Source organism: Anser anser (assembly GCF_964211835.1).
Source record: "Anser anser genome assembly, chromosome: 18".
Taxonomy (NCBI): domain Eukaryota; kingdom Metazoa; phylum Chordata; class Aves; order Anseriformes; family Anatidae; genus Anser; species Anser anser.
The window spans coordinates 22,104-43,695 of NC_139739.1; the positions used below are offsets into that span (position 1 = coordinate 22,104).

Sequence of the window (21,592 nt, forward strand, 5' to 3'; positions counted from 1 at the left end):
CACCTCTAAAAGAGAAACTGGAATTTTACTCTATTTGATGTAGTTAAAAAAACTGCAGCGACAACCGCACCCCAAAAATAACAGCTACCTCTGTTCGTCACTCACCAGAGTCACTCCAGAGGTAGCTCGGGTCGTGACGTCCTGTACTGCACACTGCGTTTCAGCCTGAACAAAGGAAAACACAGTCAGAAGATAAACATTCAGCTGACAGCATTAGCACCCATCCCTCAACAACAGAAGTCACCCCATATTTAATGTTTTCATTTCAAAACAACAGTCCACTTGCCTCTGTACCTGCAAGTTAGACCCAAGCTCGTAAGGAACGGCCACCATCACCCATGCCACCTGGGAACACAGAAGGACAAAATGACCACTGTGCTTGCAAGCGACCACCTGCCACACTGCTCCTCTGTCCCAGCCAGCCTCACCTCAGACCCTCAGAGGGAAACACCTGAACGTCTTCCCCTGTGGTGGTTTTACAGGGGTAGGCGACCGAGCTCCACCAAAACCGCTCTCTCACTCTCCCTCCTCAGAGAAGGACAGGGAGAAAATACAAGGAAAAAGGGCTCAAGGGTTGAGATAAGGACGAGGAGATTACACAGTAAATATCGTGATAGGCAAAACACACTCAGCATAGAAAGATAGAAAGATTTATTGCTTATTACTACACAATGTAGAGAAACGAGAAACAAACGAAAGCAACCAAAAGCACCTTCCCCCCCAACCACCCTCTTCCACCTTCTCCCCCCCAGCGGTACAGGTGATCGGTGTTTATGGTCAGTCTATAGCGCTTCTTTGCCGCCACTCCTTCTCGGACGCCCTCATCCCCTGTGCTGTGGGGTTCCTCCCACAGGATGCAGTCCTTGGTCAACTGATCTGGCATGGCCTTCCCACAGGCAGCAGCTCTTCCAGAACTGTTCCAGATGTAGGTCCATGCCACGGGGTCCATCCCTCAGGAGCAAACTGCTCCAACCTGGGTCCCCCACGGGCAGCAGCTCCTGCCAGCTCACCTGCTCCTGCGTGGTCCCCTCTCCACGGTCTACAGGTCCGGCCCGGAATCTGCTCCGGCAAGGGTCTTCCACAGGCCGCAGCCTCCATCAGTGCAGGTCCACCTGCTCCACCGTGGCCTCCTCCACCAGCTGCAGCATGGAACCCTGCTCCACCGTGGTACTCCGTGGGCTGCAGGGGGACAGCCTGCTTCACCATGGTCCTCGCCACAGGCCGCAGGGGACTTCTGCTCCGGCACCTGGAGTACCTCTCCCCCTCCTTCTTCACTGACCTTGGCGCCTGCAAGGCTGTTCCTCACTCCTCTTGCTCTCCCAGCTGCTGCATGGACCAGCGTGTTTTTTTTTTTTTTTTCCTGTCTTAAATATGCTCTCACAGACGCGCAAACAACATCACTTATTGGCTCCGCTCAGCAGCGGGGCCCTTACCTAACATGGGGCAGCTTCTAGATTCTTCGCACAGAAGCCACCCCTAGAGCTCCCTGCTACCAAAACCTTGCCACATAAACCCCCCACGTCCCTTCACTTCGGTTAAGGGACGACCAGGCTGACAACACGCTCGCCTTCCCTCACTGCTCCGTGACACGGGGATTTCCCTGTCCAAGACTGCACCAAACACCTGCAGAGACGAGAGAAAAGCACACCCTGAGGCACCTCACAGCCACAGCGTACCTGCTGCAATACCTCTCTCTTCCCAGTTGCTTTACTTCAGCTGCTCGTTAGCTCAATCTAAGATAAATGTGCCCGGGCGGCGCCGCGCCAAAATGTGCCCGGGCGGCGCCGCGCCAAAATGTGCCCGGGCGGCGCCGCGCCAAAATGTGCCCGGGCGGCGCCGCGCCAAAATGTGCCCGGGCGGCGCCGCGCCAAAATGTGCCCGGGCGGCGCCGCGCCAAAATGTGCCCGGGCGGCGCCGCGCCAAAATGTGCCCGGGCGGCGCCGCGCCAAAATGTGCCCGGGCGGCGCCGCGCCAAAATGTGCCCGGGCGGCGCCGCGCCAAAATGTGCCCGGGCGGCGCCGCGCCAAAATGTGCCCGGGCGGCGCCGCGCCAAAATGTGCCCGGGCGGCGCCGCGCCAAAATGTGCCCGGGCGGCGCCGCGCCAAAATGTGCCCGGGCGGCGCCGCGCCAAAATGTGCCCGGGCGGCGCCGCGCCAAAATGTGCCCGGGCGGCGCCGCGCCAAAATGTGCCCGGGCGGCGCCGCGCCAAAATGTGCCCGGGCGGCGCCGCGCCAAAATGTGCCCGGGCGGCGCCGCGCCAAAATGTGCCCGGGCGGCGCCGCGCCAAAATGTGCCCGGGCGGCGCCGCGCCAAAATGTGCCCGGGCGGCGCCGCGCCAAAATGTGCCCGGGCGGCGCCGCGCCAAAATGTGCCCGGGCGGCGCCGCGCCAAAATGTGCCCGGGCGGCGCCGCGCCAAAATGTGCCCGGGCGGCGCCGCGCCAAAATGTGCCCGGGCGGCGCCGCGCCAAAATGTGCCCGGGCGGCGCCGCGCCAAAATGTGCCCGGGCGGCGCCGCGCCAAAATGTGCCCGGGCGGCGCCGCGCCAAAATGTGCCCGGGCGGCGCCGCGCCAAAATGTGCCCGGGCGGCGCCGCGCCAAAATGTGCCCGGGCGGCGCCGCGCCAAAATGTGCCCGGGCGGCGCCGCGCCAAAATGTGCCCGGGCGGCGCCGCGCCAAAATGTGCCCGGGCGGCGCCGCGCCAAAATGTGCCCGGGCGGCGCCGCGCCAAAATGTGCCCGGGCGGCGCCGCGCCAAAATGTGCCCGGGCGGCGCCGCGCCAAAATGTGCCCGGGCGGCGCCGCGCCAAAATGTGCCCGGGCGGCGCCGCGCCAAAATGTGCCCGGGCGGCGCCGCGCCAAAATGTGCCCGGGCGGCGCCGCGCCAAAATGTGCCCGGGCGGCGCCGCGCCAAAATGTGCCCGGGCGGCGCCGCGCCAAAATGTGCCCGGGCGGCGCCGCGCCAAAATGTGCCCGGGCGGCGCCGCGCCAAAATGTGCCCGGGCGGCGCCGCGCCAAAATGTGCCCGGGCGGCGCCGCGCCAAAATGTGCCCGGGCGGCGCCGCGCCAAAATGTGCCCGGGCGGCGCCGCGCCAAAATGTGCCCGGGCGGCGCCGCGCCAAAATGTGCCCGGGCGGCGCCGCGCCAAAATGTGCCCGGGCGGCGCCGCGCCAAAATGTGCCCGGGCGGCGCCGCGCCAAAATGTGCCCGGGCGGCGCCGCGCCAAAATGTGCCCGGGCGGCGCCGCGCCAAAATGTGCCCGGGCGGCGCCGCGCCAAAATGTGCCCGGGCGGCGCCGCGCCAAAATGTGCCCGGGCGGCGCCGCGCCAAAATGTGCCCGGGCGGCGCCGCGCCAAAATGTGCCCGGGCGGCGCCGCGCCAAAATGTGCCCGGGCGGCGCCGCGCCAAAATGTGCCCGGGCGGCGCCGCGCCAAAATGTGCCCGGGCGGCGCCGCGCCAAAATGTGCCCGGGCGGCGCCGCGCCAAAATGTGCCCGGGCGGCGCCGCGCCAAAATGTGCCCGGGCGGCGCCGCGCCAAAATGTGCCCGGGCGGCGCCGCGCCAAAATGTGCCCGGGCGGCGCCGCGCCAAAATGTGCCCGGGCGGCGCCGCGCCAAAATGTGCCCGGGCGGCGCCGATCACAGACCTACCCTTTACAGATGAAAAAGGTAACTTTGATACCACCCTGCTCAGTCTCTTAGTAATACTGCGCCTACGTGGTCAAGCCTCTTGTAGTGTGTAATCAAGCTCTTTTTAGTCCTCTGGAGAGTTACACAAGTGCCTTCATACGTCTAGAGATTCAAATATAACCCAAAAACACAAGTGGATCCCACCATCCCAAAAACAAGTGAGCCAGCAACCTCTGCTAAATATCCCTCTAGTAAGTGATTTCCAAGCACTTAAAATCTAAAAATCCATAGACTCCAACCTGCCCAAAGAACCCTGCAACTGACTGAAGGAAAAACAAAGCACTTACCCTAAAGAGGAGCCCAGGCACAATGAACTCTCTAATGGCATACCTGGGGCTCATATACCATTTGGCCCCGCCCAGCACCCAAACCCAATCACCTGGGAAAGGGGAGGTGGTAAAGCACAAGAAAGTAAAAAGAGCACAAGCAGCACAGCAGCTGTGGGGTTTTTTTTGGTGGTTTTTTTAGTTTTGTATTTTGTTTGTTTGTTTTTGTTGTTCTTTTTTTTTTTCTTTAATCTGGTTTAGCTCAATTGCATGCAGACTGCAGACAAGAGAACTGGGGTGATTCTAGAAGCAACAATCCCCATGCTTTTGCTGCAGCTTTGAATATTGAAAGGACAATATGACCAAGCAAGTAACTGAAATTTTTTCACCTAGAATTAGCTCAAACCTTTATTTATATAGAAAGAAAAATCTGGGAGCATAACAGATTACATGCCAAAAAAAATCAATTCCATGTAATAACATCAGTCGCAGGAAAAATCACGTACTTGAGTAGGCTATCTGAAAACCAAAAGGCTATGCTGATGGGTCAAAACACACTACAGGACAATGGAGCCTGGCCCTCTGCTGCACCAACTTAAAACTCATCCCTACACTCACCAAGGTGCAACCCCAGCCCAAACACAGACACACCATTTCAGCCTCAACACAGTTTTGGAAACTGCTGGAAAGCAGGCTTCAACCTCAGCGAGGCGTGCTCAGGCTACACGGCATGGGGCTTCAGGCACCGCTTCACCTACTGAAGAAGACCACCATCAGGAGCTGCCACGCCAGACGACCTTTTTCCTCTGAAACACCTTTCTCAGGAACCAAACAGCATTCCAGTGACCTGCTTCGCTCCTATTCTAAAGACTATCACAGCCCACCTTGCCTGTGGCACCTGATAAGCACAAGAGAAAGCAACCACAGCAATAAAAGCCACAGCACCCTCAGGACAGTTACTCTCATCCCCTCCTTTACCTCAGCCGCTTACCTACCCCACATGGCAGATGCTTCCACCCGTTCTCTGAAGCTACCTACAGCACCTCTAAAAGAGAAACTGGAATTTACTCTATTTGATGTAGTAAAATAAGTGCAGCGACAACCGCACCCCAAAAATAACACCTACCTCTGTTCATCACTCACCAGCGTCACTCCAGAGGTAGCTCGGGTCGTGACGTCCTGTACTGCACACTGCGTTTCAGCCTGAACAAAGGAAAACACAGTCAGACGATAAACATTCAGCTGACAGCATTAGCACCCATCCCTCAACAACAGAAGTCACCCCATATTTAATGTTTTCGTTTCAAAACAGCAGTCCACTTGCCTCTGTACCTGCAAGTTAGATCCAAGCTCGAAAGGAACGGCCACCATCACCCATGCCACCTGGGAACACAGAAGGACAAAATGACCACTGTGCTTGCAAGCCTCCACCTGCCACTCTGCTCCTCTGTCCCAAACAGCCTCACCTCAGACCCTCAGAGGGAAACACCTGAATGTCTTCCCTTTGCTTCAGATCAGGGATCACCAGGCTGATAGAACTCTCACCTTCCCTCATTGTTCTGTGACACGGGCATTTCCCTGTCCAAGACTGCATGAAGCCCCTGCAGAGACGAGAGAAAAGCACACCCTGAGGCACCTCACAGCCACAGCGTACCTGCTGCAATACCTCTCTCTTCCCAGCTCCTTTACTTCAGCTGCTCACCAGCTCGAACTGAGATTCTTCGCTCACAGCGCCGCGGCAAACTCTGCCCGGGCCACACAACACACACGGCACAAGCTACATTGTTTAGTTATAAGCGAGACCACGCAATTTTCTGGTCTATCGAAGATAATTTATTTATTAAGTAAGCAGGTACAAGCAAAACAGCGCTGGGCGGCTGGGGAGTCTCCGCTCCATCACAGCACGCAACTTTCCCTTTTCAGTGTCGCCGTTTTATAGCATCCAAGCTCGGCTTGTCAGGACTTGTTGAATCTTCTGAAGCTGTGCAGTTCGTTCTGTTTCTTTCAATGATCATGCGTTGTGCTCGTGTTCAAGGGTAGTAAAGCAGCAAACAGTATTTCACAGAGTCTTAGTTTTACCAAGGACGTTTATCCAACACCCCCTCCCCACTATCTACTTGCTTAGTCTTCCCCCTCAACAAGGTCGTAAATTGCAAAACCTTGTCTTCTCAGCAGATTCTCTGAATTCTTTTTAAAGACAATGAACAAACACCTGCTAATTTATCACAATCCCTCCTTTTTCTTTTTCTAACATATTTTGTTCATTGATGAATTTTTGAAGCACTTGTTTGCTCAATATTAAAGTTGCTGCGTCATCCTCCTCCTGTTCAAGAGATTCATATTTCGCACACACAAGCATAAGTTGAGCTGCCTCTAATCGGTTTTTTACAATTGTGATTATTTGATTGAATATACGTGGTCCAAAAGTTAGTGTAAATATGAGCAGCAACAAAGGTCCTGCTATAGCTGATAGCAGTGTAGTGAGCCAAGGTGAGTAATTAAACCAGGATTCGTACCAGTTTCGGTGGGCTTCATTCTCCCTTTTTCGTTTTTCTAGCCCTTCTCTCAATTTAGTCATTGTATCCCTCACCACTCCAGTATGATCAGCATATACACAACACTCCTCTCGTAGGGCTGCACACAATGCTCCTTATTGTAGAAAAATCAGATCTAATCCCCTACGATTTTGTAGTACTACTTCAGATAAGGATCGCACAGATTTCTCTAAAGCTTATATAGATTGCTCGATACGGGCCAAATCCTCATCTACAGCAATGCGTAACGAGGTAAATTCTTGGCTTTGTTTTACCAGAGAGGTAATTCCAGTTCCGGCTCCTGCAGCCCCCAGAATCATCAGAGTGGCTAAAGTATGAGCCGTAATAGGCTCTCTCTTCCTTAAGTGGTTTTTTGCCATAGCATGTTGGATGTACATATACTCCTCAGAATGGTAAAGAATCCTTGGGATAATTACTACCTGTACACAGAAATCATGAGACGAGTTGAACAATTTCAAAGATAACATGGAGTCACCCCCAGAGACGAACATACCCATCTGGTGTTATCTGCTGGTATTAACCATTTTTCTTTGTCTAATTGTGTAACATTTTCTGTAATATTGCATAGATGGAACTTCTCACCAGGGACCGTGCCTACGCATCTGCCATTCCCAGTTACTTCCGTTAACGTTATTGCTACATCCCTTCCCCAATTGCATTGAGGGGGATCGGTTTCGTTTGAACGGGTGGTCTCTCCCAGATCCCCAATGGCGTCGTAATATGGGGGCCTTATATCAAGACATAACCAGCAAGGTCTAGGCACATCTGGATTTGTTTGATTCAACAACTGATAACTAGCATTCACGATTCTCCATATGTTATTCCCGGTCACCCCTTCATCTCTAATCCCGTACTCCGGGTTTACTGATTTATTAGCAACCTCCAGTGGTTTAGGGCTATTAGGAGTGTCCTGGTTCCAGTTAGGACAGAGTTAATTTTTCCTCATAGTAGCTGGTAGGGTGCTATGTTTTGGATTAGGATGAGAAGAGCGCTGATAACATGCTGATGTTTTAATTGTTGCAGAGCAGTGTTTACACCAGGCCAAGGACTTTTCGGCTTCTCGCTCTGTCCTGCCAGCGAGCAGGCTAGGGGTGCAGCAGGAGCTGGGAGGGGACAGACCCAGGACAGCTGACCCCAACTGGCCAAAGGGGTATTCCATACCATCTGACATCATGCTAAACAATATATAGGGGTGGCTGGCGGGGGTGGGGGGCTGGCTGCTCGGGGATAGGCTGGGCATCGGTCAGCGGGTGGTGAGCAATTGCATTGTGCATCACTTGTTTCTTACACATTATTATTATTAATACTATTATCATTATCACTATTATTATTATTGTTATTATTATATTCCTGTCTTAATAAACTGTCTTTATCTCAACTCACCGGCTTCACTTTCCCATTTCTCTCCCCCATCCCAGAGAGGGAGGGGGGAGGGTGAGCGAACGGCTGTGTGGTGTTTAGCTGCCAGCCAGGTTAAACCACAACAAGGAGTTAGCATTCTAAAAGCTTGTGTAGGCTGAATCCTCAAAACACTCCCCGACAGTTTCTGATTTCGTCCCACCCGTTGGGGACTCTTCGTCTCTTCCTTCTTTATATAGATGATGCCTCCCCTATCAGTCCCCCAGCAGTAGTTATCTGCTGAACAACATGGTGATCTTCCCATCTAATCAGGCTCCATTTAAAAGGTTTGTGAGGGTGCGCAGACCCAGGAACAGTGTAAACAATCGTACCCATTACTATGTATCGCAAAAAAAAAAAATGGCTAGGGCCCATTTTCCAGAGTTCTTTACCTGGCCACGTAATTCCCCACCGTTTCACTCTCTGCCTCGCTTGTCGGTTCGGTTGCAGCGAACTACAAGGTGCAGGTTCTTCTCGGCAGCAGCAGTGTTCTTCAGGGGAGTTTCTCAGGTAACCGCGACCTTTTTCTGATCAAACAGGGTCCCCTCTCCTCCTTTTTACGATACATAGACAGTTAGACCATACTTATCGAGTTCGTTTCAACATGAGCTTTAAGTCATCAGGGCCTGCGACCGCTTCCCATTCGCTTTTCTGGATCGGTCCTTTCACGCCACTGGCATGCGTTCACCCCTTCTCAGCCGTCCGGATAGCCGTCTCTGTGATAAGTAAAACAACATAGGGGCCTCCCCACCGTGGTGTTAAAGACATTTCTTTCCATGTCTTAATTAGAACCCTATCTCCAGGTGGTATCCTATGGATTGCTATATCTAGCCACCAAGCCTTTCGCTTGCAACTCCCTCCGTCGGTTCATAAGCTGTATTAAATAAGGTTTTAATTGGATATCCTGTACCTGGGGATCAGATGGCATCTCTAAATCATAAGGCATACCATACAGCCTTTCAAAAGGTGAGATTCCGACATCGGCTCGGGGCTATGTCCGGATATTCAATAGTGCAAGCGGTAAACATTTCACCCAGGAGGTCTTAGTCTCTATCATAAGCTTTGTTAGTTGCTTTTTAATTTCACCATTCATTCGTTCTACCTTTCCCGAACTCTGAGGATGCCAGGGAGTGTGATATTCCCATTTAATTCCCAGAGCCTTCATCGTGTCTCGGGATACCTTTGACACAAAGTGTGGGCCTCGATCAGAGTCAATTGCTTCTATTACCCTGTATCTGGGTATGATGCTTTCTAATAATATCTTTACCATGGTTTGAGCTGTGGCCCTTGCCGTAGGGAATGCTTCAACAAAGTTTGTGAGGTGGCCTACAATAACTAATAAGTATCTATATCGCCCCGTTTTCGGAAGTTCAGTAAAATCTAATTGAATCTTTGCAAAAGGTCGATGTGCCAATTCTCGTCCTCCTCCTGGGACCCTTTTTCTCATGTGTTGAGCATTTACCCTCCGACAAGTTACGCAATCATTTACGATCCTCTTTGCTATATTATAAATCCCTATACACATATAATATGTGGCAAATTGATCCACCAACACCTGAGTACCCCAGTGCGTCTGTTCATGAAATCTCCGTAGCACCCTCATAGCTACTGATTTTGGTAACACTTCCCGTCCATCAGGCAGTACCCATTTCCCTTTATCGTTTGTTTTTTTTTTTTTGGAACCCCCATTTGTGTCATCTTGTCTTCTTCTGTAATAGTGAAACAGAGTAAGGGGAGGGGAATGGGTCCATTCGACCACAGGGAGTTAGTCGGCCTGCACTTGTAGCAGTTTTTATAAGGCGGGCTTTCTTCCTCAGAACAATTGCATTCAATCCCATCAACTCCCCATTCACTCCAGCAATCATAACATGGAAATTCCTTTAAGTCTTTCCCACAGTATTAAGTATTATATTAAGCATTATTATATATTATGTTATTAATTATTATATTAATTATTATATATTAACTATTAAGTATAAGTATTATTTCCCACAGTCTGGGCAATCTTCCTTCGTTCTTATAATTCTTCTACTCATTAATGCTGCCCTTTTTGCCTCCTGATCTGCTAGATTATTACCCCTAACCTGAGGGGTGAGGCCTTTTTGATGCCCTTTTATATGTACTACGGCAATTTCTTTGGACTCTCTGATAGCTTGTAAAACCTGGGTAATCAATTCCTGATGTATTAAACCCTTTCCTTGTGAATTGATGAGCCCCCTTCCCATATTTTACCAAATGTATGTACTACCCCATAAGCATATTTTGAATCTGTATATATTGTACCGCTTTTATTTTTCAGCAATTTTAGGGCCCGCAATATGGCATATAGCTCGCAAGTTTGGGTGTACCAGCTAGGACTCAAAGGTCCAGATTCCACTATCTCAAAAGTTTTCCCATTTACTAACGGGAAGGTTTACTACCTTCCCTGGGGCACCTGATAAGCAGAAGAGAAAGCAACCACAGCAATAAAAGCCACTGCACCCTCAGGACAGTTACTCTCATCCCCTCCTTTACCTCAGCCGCTTACCTACCCCACACGGCAGATGCTTCCACCCGTTCTCTGAAGCTACCTAGAGCACCTCTAAAAGAGAAAACTGGAATTTACTCTATTTGATGTAGTAAAGTAAGTGCAGCGACAACCACACCGCAAAAATAACACCTACCTCTGTTCATCACTCACCAGCGTCACTCCAGAGGTAGCTCGGGTCGTGACGTCCTGTACTGCACACTGCGTTTCAGCCTGAACAAAGGAAAACACAATCAGAAGACAAACATTCAGCTGACAGCATTAGCACCCATCCCTCAACAACAGAAGTCACCCCATATTTAATGTTTTCGTTTCAAAACAGCAGTCCACTTGCCTCTGTACCTGCAAGTTAGACCCAAGCTCGAAAGGAACGGCCACCATCACCCATGCCACCTGGGAACACAGAAGGACAAAATGACCACTGTGCTTGCAAGCCTCCACCTGCCACACTGCTCCTCTGTCCCAAACAGCCTCACCTCAGACCCTCAGAGGGAAACACCTGAATGTCTTCCCTTTGCTTCAGATCAGGGATCACCAGGCTGATGGAACTCTCACCTTCCCTCACTGCTCCGTGACACGGGGATTTCCCTGTCCAAGACTGCACGAAGCCCCTGCAGAGACAAGAGAAAAGCACACCCTGAGGCACCTCACAGCCACAGCGTACCTGCTGCAATACCTCTCTCTTCCCAGCTCCTTTGCTTCAGCTGCTCACCAGCTCAAACTGAGATTCTTCGCTCACAGCGCCGCGGCAAACTCTGCCCGGGCCACACAACACACACTGCACAAGCTACGTTGTTTAAGACACACGAGCTGGAACATTCCTGCCCAACAACCAGTGGCATCGCACAGGAAGGATGCCGCACGCTCCTAGAAACCAAACCTACCAGTCCTGAACAGCTCCCCTGCCAGACAATTCCCCACCTCCTCCTGCCAACCACGCTCAGCACACACACTACTTGGCCTTAAAAAAAAAAAAGTAATAACATACACACACAAAAAAAACTACTGAGCTCCACAAATGCCAAAAAGCCATGCACACACAGCAGCCCCAGCAGGGGTATTCACAGACTTACCCTTTACAGATGAAAAAGGTAACTCTGATACGACCCTGCTCAGTCTCTTGGTAATACTGCGCCTATGTGGTCAAGCCTCTTGCAGTGTGTAATCAAGCTCTTTTTAGTCCTCTGGAGAGTTACACAAGTGCCTTCATACGTCTAGAGATTCAAATATAACCCAAAAACACAAGTGGATCCCACCATCCCAAAAACAAGTGAGCCAGCAACCTCTGCTAAATATCCCTCTAGTAAGTGATTTCCAAGCACTTAAAATCTAGAAATCCATGGACTCCAACCTGCCCAAAGAACCCTGCAACTGACTGAAGGAAAAACAAAGCACTTACCCCAAAGAGCAGCCCAGGCACAATGAACTCCCTAATGGCATACCTGGGGCTCATATACCATTTGGCCCCGCCCAGCACCCAAACCCAATCACCTGGTAAGGGGAGGGGCAAAGCACAAGAAAGTAAAAAGAGCACAAGCAGCACAGCAGCTGTGGGGTTTTTTTTGGTGGTTTTTTTTAGTTTTGTATTTTGTTTGTTTGTTTTTTGTTTTTCTTTTTTTTTTCTTTAATCTGGTTTAGCTCAATAGCATGCAGACTGCAGACAAGAGAACTGGGGTGATTCTAGAAGCAACAATCCCCATGCTTTTGCTGCAGCTTTGAATATTGAAAGGACAATATGACCAAGCAAGTAACTGAAATTTTTTCACCTAGAATTAGCTCAAACCTTTATTTATATAGAAAGAAAAATCTGGGAGCATAACAGATTACATGCCAAAAAAAAATCAATTCCATGTAATAACATCAGTCGCAGGAAAAATCACGTACTTGAGTAGGCTATCTGAAAACCAAAAGGCTATGCTGATGGGTCAAAACACACTACAGGACAATGGAGCCTGGCCCTCTGCTGCACCAACTTAAAACTCATCCCTACACTCACCAAGGTGCAACCCCAGCCCAAACACAGACACACCATTTCAGCCTCAACACAGTTTTGGAAACTGCTGGAAAGCAGGCTTCATCCTCAGCGAGGCGTGCTCAGGCTCCACGGCATGGGGCTTCAGGCACCGCTTCACCTACTGAAGAAGACCACCATCAGGAGCTGCCACGCCAGACGACCTTTTTCCTCTGAAACACCTTTCTCAGGAACCAAACAGCATTCCAGTGACCTGCTTTGCTCCTATTCCAAAGACTATCACAGCCCACCTTGCCTGTAGCACCTGATAAGCAGAAGAGAAAGCAACCACAGCAATAAAAGACACTGCACCCTCAGGACAGTTACTCTCATCCCCTCCTTTACCTCAGCCACTTACCTACCCCACATGGCAGATGCTTCCACCCGTTCTCTGAAGCTACCTAGAGCACCTCTAAAAGAGAAACTGGAATTTTACTCTATTTGATGTAGTTAAAAAAACTGCAGCGACAACCGCACCCCAAAAATAACAGCTACCTCTGTTGGTCACTCACCAGCGTCACTCCAGAGGTAGCTCGGGTCGTGACGTCCTGTACTGCACACTGCGTTTCAGCCTGAACAAAGGAAAACACAGTCAGAAGATAAACATTCAGCTGACAGCATTAGCACCCATCCCTCAACAACAGAAGTCACCCCATATTTAATGTTTTCATTTCAAAACAACAGTCCACTTGCCTCTGTACCTGCAAGTTAGACCCAAGCTCGTAAGGAACGGCCACCATCACCCATGCCACCTGGGAACACAGAAGGACAAAATGACCACTGTGCTTGCAAGCGACCACCTGCCACACTGCTCCTCTGTCCCAGCCAGCCTCACCTCAGACCCTCAGAGGGAAACACCTGAACGTCTTCCCCTGTGGTGGTTTTACAGGGGTAGGCGACCGAGCTCCACCAAAACCGCTCTCTCACTCTCCCTCCTCAGAGAAGGACAGGGAGAAAATACAAGGAAAAAGGGCTCAAGGGTTGAGATAAGGACGAGGAGATTACACAGTAAATATCGTGATAGGCAAAACACACTCAGCATAGAAAGATAGAAAGATTTATTGCTTATTACTACACAATGTAGAGAAACGAGAAACAAACGAAAGCAACCAAAAGCACCTTCCCCCCCAACCACCCTCTTCCACCTTCTCCCCCCCAGCGGTACAGGTGATCGGTGTTTATGGTCAGTCTATAGCGCTTCTTTGCCGCCACTCCTTATCGGACGCCCTCATCCCCTGTGCTGTGGGGTTCCTCCCACAGGATGCAGTCCTTGGTCAACTGATCTGGCATGGCCTTCCCACAGGCAGCAGCTCTTCCAGAACTGTTCCAGATGTAGGTCCATCCCTCAGGAGCAAACTGCTCCAACCTGGGTCCCCCACGGGCAGCAGCTCCTGCTAGCTCACCTGCTCCTGCGTGGTCCCCTCTCCACAGTCTACAGGTCCGGCCCGGAATCTGCTCCGGCAAGGGTCTTCCACAGGCCGCAGCCTCCATCAGTGCAGGTCCACCTGCTCCACCGTGGCCTCCTCCACCAGCTGCAGCATGGAACCCTGCTCCACCGTGGTACTCCGTGGGCTGCAGGGGGACAGCCTGCTTCACCATGGTCCTCGCCACAGGCCGCAGGGGACTTCTGCTCCGGCACCTGGAGTACCTCTCCCCCTCCTTCTTCACTGACCTTGGCGCCTGCAAGGCTGTTCCTCACTCCTCTTGCTCTCCCAGCTGCTGCATGGACCAGCGTGGTTTTTTTTTTTTTTTTCCTGTCTTAAATATGCTCTCACAGACGCGCAAACAACATCACTTATTGGCTCCGCTCAGCAGCGGGGCCCTTACCTAACATGGGGCAGCTTCTAGATTCTTCGCACAGAAGCCACCCCTAGAGCTCCCTGCTACCAAAACCTTGCCACATAAACCCCCCACGTCCCTTCACTTCGGTTAAGGGACGACCAGGCTGACAACACGCTCGCCTTCCCTCACTGCTCCGTGACACGGGGATTTCCCTGTCCAAGACTGCACCAAGCACCTGCAGAGACGAGAGAAAAGCACACCCTGAGGCACCTCACAGCCACAGCGTACCTGCTGCAATACCTCTCTCTTCCCAGTTGCTTTACTTCAGCTGCTCGTTAGCTCAATCTAAGATAAATGTGCCCGGGCGGCGCCGCGCCAAAATGTGCCCGGGCGGCGCCGATCACAGACCTACCCTTTACAGATGAAAAAGGTAACTCTGATACAACCCTGCTCAGTCTCTTAGTAATACTGCACCTACGTGGTCAAGCCTCTTGTAGTGTGTAATCAAGCTCTTTTTAGTCCTCTGGAGAGTTACACAAGTGCCTTCATACGTCTAGAGATTCAAATATAACCCAAAAACACAAGTGGATCCCACCATCCCAAAAACAAGTGAGCCAGCAACCTCTGCTAAATATCCCTCTAGTAAGTGATTTCCAAGCACTTAAAATCTAAAAATCCATAGACTCCAACCTGCCCAAAGAACCCTGCAACTGACTGAAGGAAAAACAAAGCACTTACCCCAAAGAGCAGCCCAGGCACAATGAACTCTCTAATGGCATACCTGGGGCTCATATACCATTTGGCCCAGCCCAGCACCCAAACCCAATCACCTGGGAAAGGGGAGGGGCAAAGCACAAGAAAGTAGAAAGAGCACAAGCAGCAGCAGCTGTGGGTTTTTTTTTTGTGTTTTTTTTTTGTTGTTGTTGTTTGTTTGTTTGTTTTAAATCTGGTTTAGCTCAACAGCATGCAGACTGCAGACAAGAGAACTGGGGTGTTTCTAGAAGCAACAATCCCCATGCTTTTGCTGCAGCTTCGAATATTGAAAGGACAATACGACCAAGCAACTGATTTTTTTTCAGCTGGAATTAGCTCAAACCTTTCTTTACATAGAAAGAAAAATCTAGGAGCATAACAGATCACTCATCAAAAAAAAAAAACACCAATTCCATGTAATAACATCACTCGCAGAAAAATTCACGTACTTGAGTAGGCTATCTGAAAACCAAAAGGCTATGCTGATGGGTCATAACACACTACAGGACAATGGAGCCTGGCCCTCTGCTGCACCAGCTTAAATCCTATCCCTACACTCACCAAGGTGCAACCCCAACCCAAACACAGACACACCATTTCAGCCTCAACACAGTTTTGGAAACTGCTGGAAAGCAGGCTTCATCCTCAGCGAGGCGTGCTCAGGCTCCACAGCATGGGGCTTCAGGCACCGCTTCACCTACTGAAGCAGACCACCATCAGGAGCTGCCACGCCAGACCACCTTTTTCCTCTGCAACACCTTTCTCAGGAACCAAACAGCATTCCAGTGACCTGCTTTGCTCCTTTTCCAAAGACTACCACAGTCCGCCTTGCCTCTGGCACCTGATAAGCACAAGAGAAAGCAACCACAGCAGCAAAAGCCACAGCACCCTCAGGACAGTTACTCTCATCCCCTCCTTTACCTCAGCCGCTTAACTACCCCACATGGCAGATGCTTGCACCCATTCTCTGAAGCCACCTAGAGCACCTCCAAAAGAGAAACTGGAATTTTACTCTAATTGATGTAGTACACTAACTGCAGTGATGGGCACGAAAATGTGCCCAGATGGCAGCAATCACAGACTTACCCTTTACAGATGAAAAAGGGGACCCTGCTCAGTCTCTTGGTAATACTACCGTGCTTATGCGGTCGAGGAACCGTACCCCACCATTTCTTAAAAACGAGTAAGCCGGCAACACCTCCTAAGCACGCCTCTATTACCTGAATTCCAAGCACTGAAAATCTAGAAGGCTGCAACGTCTAAAGACTCTACAGCCACACAAACCACAGGCAAAAGCTCCAAAACTATAACAAACTGTCCCTAACCCTGAAAAAGACTACCCCTTACACGCCTACTGCTGCTCTTTTCAGACACATGCTTACACAGGGAGCTTCGATGATACTTATCTCCTAAACCCTGCTCCATCACTTTGCCACCAAGGTTGTAACTTTGATAATATTTGACGTATAATATTTGACATACAGGCAAAGACTCACAAGTAAGCCCCGCAATTCGGCAAAAATCATAAGGGACCCAGAACCACAAAGTAAACACACAAAGTAGCACTGCCATCCTATCCGTAAACATGCTATAACAATTACTCACCTGAAGAAGAGCTGCATGCAATGCAGGCACCTATTACTAGATTGGTTTACTCTAACAGATCCTACCAGTTGTTACCTCACAAAGATGGGCGTACCGGTCTCTACTTGGAAACGCATCAGTCCATAGACTCTTAACCACCTAAACAAACCTCCAACTCACTGAAGGAAAAACAAAGCATCTACTCTAAAGTGCAGCCCAAGCAGAATGAGCTCTCTGATGGGATGCCTGTGACTCAATGACCACTAGGCCCTCCCTGGAACCCAAAGCCAATCACCTGGGAAAGGGGAGGGGCAAAACACAAGAAAGGAGAAAGAGGAGAAGCAGCAGCTGTAGTTTATTTTTGTTTTGCTTCAGCTTTGATTATTGAAAGCTTTTCTCCTCTACAACTCCTGTCTCAGGAACAAAACAGCATTCCAGTGACCTGCTTTGCTCCTATTCCAAAGACTATCACAGCCCACCTTGCCTGTGGCACCTGATAAGCACAAGAGAAAGCAACCACAGCAATAAAAGACACTGCACCCTCAGGACAGTTACTCTCATCCCCTCCTTTACCTCAGCCGCTTACCTACCCCACATGGCAGATGCTTCCACCCGTTCTCTGAAGCCACCTAGTGCACCTCTAAAAGAGAAACTGGAATTTTACTCTATTTGATATAGTTAAAAAAACTGCAGTGACAACCACAACCCAAAAATAACAGCTACCTCTGTTGGTCACTCACCAGCGTCACTCCAGAGGTAGCTCGGGTCGTGACGTCCTGTACTGCACACTGCGTTTCAGCCTGAACAAAGGAAAACACAGTCAGACGATAAACATTCAGCTGACAGCATTAGCACCCATCCCTCAACAACAGAAGTCACCCCATATTTAATGTTTTCGTTTCAAAACAGCAGTCCACTTGCCTCTGTACCTGCAAGTTAGACCCAAGCTCGAAAGGAACGGCCACCATCACCCATGCCACCTGGGAACACAGAAGGACAAAATGACCACTGTGCTTGCAAGCCTCCACCTGCCACACTGCTCCTCTGTCCCAAACAGCCTCACCTCAGACCCTCAGAGGGAAACACCTGAATGTCTTCCCTTCGCTTCAGATCAGGGATCACCAGGCTGATAGAACTCTCACCTTCCCTCATTGTTCTGTGACACGGGCATTTCCCTGTCCAAGACTTCATGAAGGCCCTGCAGAGACGAGAGAAAAGCACACCCTGAGGCACCTCACAGCCACAGCGTACCTGCTGCAATACCTCTCTCTTCCCAGCTCCTTTGCTTCAGCTGCTCACCAGCTCGAACTGAGATTCTTCGCTCACAGCGCCGCGGCAAACTCTGCCCAGGCCACACAACACACACTGCACAAGCTACATTGTTTAAGACACACGAGCTAGAACATTCCTGCCCAACAATCAGCAGCATCGCACAGGAAGGATGCCGCACACTCCTAGAAACCAAACCTACCAGTCCTGAACAGCTCCCCTGCCAGACAATTCCCCACCTCCTCCTGCCAACCACGCTCAGCACACACACTATTTGGCTCTCAAAAGAAAAAAAAAAAGAACATACACACACAAAAAAAACAACTGAGCTCCACAAATGCCAAAAAGCCATGCACACACAGCAGCCCCAGCAGGGGTATTCACAGACTTACCCTTTACAGATGAAAAAGGTAACTCTGATACGACCCTGCTCAGTCTCTTGGTAATACTGCGCCTACGTGGTCAAGCCTCTTGTAGTGTGTAATCAAGCTCTTTTTAGTCCTCTGGAGAGTTATGCAAGTGCCTTCATACGTCTAGAGATTCAAATATAACCCAAAAACACAAGTGGATCCCACCATCCCAAAAACAAGTGAGCCAGCAACCTCTGCTAAATATCCCTCTAGTAAGTGATTTCCAAGCACTTAAAATCTAGAAATCCATGGACTCCAACCTGCCCAAAGAACCCTGCAACTGACTGAAGGAAAGCAAAGCACTTACCCCAAAGAGCAGCCCAGGCACAATGAACTCCCTAATGGCATACCTGGGGCTCATATACCATTTGGCCCCGCCCAGCACCCAAACCCAATCACCTGGGAAAGGGGAGGGGCAAAGCACAAGAAAGTAGAAAGAGAGCACAAGCAGCAGCAGCTATGTTTTTGTTTGTTTGTTTGTTTTTTCTGGCCTAGCTCAATAGCATGCAGACTGCAGACAAGAGAACTGGGGTGTTTCTAGAAGCAACAGTACCCATGCTTTTGCTGCAGCTTTGAATATTGAAAGGACAATATGACCAAGCAAGTAACTGAAGTTTTTTTCAACTGCAAGCAGCTCAAACCGTTGCTTTTATACAGGAAGAAAAATCTAGGAGCATAACAGATTACACACCAGAAAAAAAGATCAATTCCATGTAATAACATCACTCGCAGCATAAATCACGTACTTGAGTAGGCTATCTGAAAACCAAAAGGCTATGCTGATAGGTCAAAACACACTACAGGACAATGGAGCCTGGCCCTCTGCTGCACCAGCTTAAATCCTATCCCTACACTCACCAAGGTGCAACCCCAACCCAAACACAGACACACCATTTCAGGCTACACGGGATGGGGCTTCAGGCACCGCTTCACCTACTGAAGAAGACCACCATCGGGATCTGCCACGCCAGACCACCTTTTTCCTCTGCAACACCTTTCTCAGGAACCAAACAGCATTCCAGTGACCTGCTTTGCTCCTATTCTAAAGACTATCACAGCCCACCTTGCCTGTGGCACCTGATAAGCAGAAGAGAAAGCAACCACAGCAGCAAAAGCCACAGCACCCCTAGGACAGTTACTCTCAACCACTCTTTTACTTCACCCACTCACCTAACCCCCGAGGCAGATGTTTCCATCTGCTCTCAAGCCACCTAGAGCACCTCTAAAAGGCAAAATGGATTTTTATTCTACTTTTTGTAATAACTTAACTGCAGTGACAACCGCACCCCAAAAATAACTGCTACCTCTGTTCATTGCTCACCTTGCCTGAGGTAGCTCAGGTCGCAACGTCCTGTATTGCGCACTGCATTTCAGCTTGAACAAAGGAAAACACGGTCAAAAGATAAACATTCAGCTGCCAGCATTACCACCCACCCTTCAACACCACAGGTGACCCTATATTTAATTTTATCATTTCAAAAGAGCAGTCCACTTGCCTCTGTACCTGGAAAGTAGATCCAAGCTCAAACGTGGCCACCTGCAAGGCCGGGGGGGGGGGGGGGGGGGGGGGCATTTGGCAGCCACCTGCAAGGTGGGGGGGCACCTGGCAGCTTTGCTCTAACAGACCCTACTAGTTACCTCAAAAAGATGGGCTTACCGGTCTCAATTTGAAATGCATCAGTCCATAGGCTCTGACCCACCTAAAGAACCCTGCAACTGACTGAAGGAAAAACAAAGCCCCTACCGCCAAAGAGCAGCCCAGGCAGAATGCCTGCCCTAATCATGTGGAAAATGGGAGGGGCCGTGCATGAGAAGAGATAAAGAGAGCAGGAGGAACAGCAGCCCTGTTTTTGGTCTGGCTTAGGTCAACAGGGTGCAGAGTGCAGCACAGGCAATCAGCCTGTTTCTCCTGAAAGACTTACCTTAGCTTTGGTGAAGGAAACTGACCGGGCTGACAACCCTCTCACCTTTTTGCACCACTCCACAACATGGGGAATTCACCTCTCCACGGCTGCACGAGGGAACTGCAGAAACAAGACAAAGCACACCCTGAGGCACCTCATAACCACAGCCTACCTACCTACTGCAATACCTCTGCAATACTTATACCTCTCTTCCCAGCTGCTTTACCTCTGCTGCTCTCCATCTCCAAATCACATTCTTTTAACTGTCACGCAGAGCGGTGGTCCTCCAGGTGCCATAGAGCAGCGCCATTATTTTTTTTCTTTTTTAATTTCAGAACAGCTTCCCTTCAAAACAGCTTTCCGCTTCCCTCTGGAAATGGACAGTAGGTCAAGCCAGTCACCGAGTTGCCAACGCAGAGCTTCACAGTTCCAGAAGGTGCTCTTTCATTCGACCGATTCCTCAGAAGTGTTACCTACCACTAGCAAAAGCAATAAACAGACTGCAAACAGGCACTGCCACATTTGACAAACTTCATGTTTTTAATTTTATCATTTCAAAACAGCAGTCCGCTTGCCTTTACATCTGAAAAGGCAGATCAAACCAATCACCAAGTTGCCGAACAAGAACTTGACAGTTCCAGAAAGTGCTGTTTCCTTTGACCGGCTCCTCCTAAGGTTTACCTACTGCTGGAAAAAAAGAAAAAAAGACTGTGCCAGCTGCCCTTAAGTACTCACCCAGAGCTTGAGTATTCGCCCAGAGACAGACCAGATGTCTTTCCCAAAAGAGTCAGGACAATGTATTATTGCACTGTTGGACCACCATGTTAGCTACCATCACTAATTGCCAGGCAGGACAGCTCCAGGCCAAACACACACGTAAAAAGGCACACTACAAACATCATGAACAAAACATGGGAAAAGAATTACTTTTCATGAATTACTTTTTCAAGAATTACTTTTACATGTCGTCTCAGGGAGGAAGTAACTACCCTGAGCAACGTGCCCTTACCCACTAGGAAGCTGAGCGGCAATGTGAAAAACTACATTTCCCGGCATGCCACGGAAACCAACATGGCCGGCAGGAAGCTCGAAACCCAAAGACCACAACTCCCGGCATGCTGCGGGGCACGAAGCCTGGCAGTTGCTACGGCGCATGCGCATCTCCTCCGTCTGCAGTACCTCCCTTTCGCCAGCAGGCGGGAGCAGAGAGCGACGCGTCACCGCAGCGCCTCTTCGCCTACAGCACCGCTCGCTGTTCGGCCACCAGGTGACACCAGGCGCCGCCGCGCCACCCTGCTCCATGCATGGGCGGAAACAGAACGGCAGGCACGGCTTCCCAGGCCGTCTGCTCGTTAAGGGAAGCGGCGGGAGCCGCGTGGAACACCACACAAGAACGGCAAGAAAAAGCATCCCGCTCCACGGGCACTGGGGAAGTAACTGCCCATCCT

At 50.5% G+C, this 21,592-nt stretch overlaps 2 long non-coding RNA genes across 7 annotated transcripts; both read right to left on the reverse strand.

Moving 5' to 3' along the window:
- Positions 1–377: 377 nt before the first annotated feature.
- Positions 378–12,856, reverse strand: LOC310883761. Of its 5 annotated transcripts, none has more exons than XR_014573778.1 (8): positions 10,585–11,015; positions 10,436–10,498; positions 8,297–8,620; positions 5,497–5,552; positions 5,284–5,334; positions 5,095–5,154; positions 4,947–4,996; positions 378–1,623 (listed from the first exon to the last, which is right to left on the reverse strand). It is a non-coding gene; the product is annotated as an uncharacterized lncRNA (long non-coding RNA). The 5 variants fall into 5 exon arrangements; XR_014573779.1 differs by having other exon boundaries at positions 10,436–10,485; positions 10,568–11,015; XR_014573780.1 differs by having other exon boundaries at positions 10,432–10,485; positions 10,568–11,015.
- Positions 12,857–17,564: 4,708 nt separating this feature from the next.
- On the reverse strand, positions 17,565–21,149 carry LOC310883759. 2 transcript variants are annotated; one of them, XR_014573773.1, is made up of 7 exons: positions 21,134–21,149; positions 20,911–21,033; positions 20,371–20,828; positions 20,163–20,264; positions 19,562–19,614; positions 18,223–18,363; positions 17,595–17,759 (listed from the first exon to the last, which is right to left on the reverse strand). It is a non-coding gene; the product is annotated as an uncharacterized lncRNA (long non-coding RNA). The 2 variants fall into 2 exon arrangements; XR_014573772.1 differs by lacking the exons at positions 20,911–21,033; positions 21,134–21,149 and having other exon boundaries at positions 17,565–17,759; positions 20,371–20,873.
- Positions 21,150–21,592: the final 443 nt, after the last annotated feature.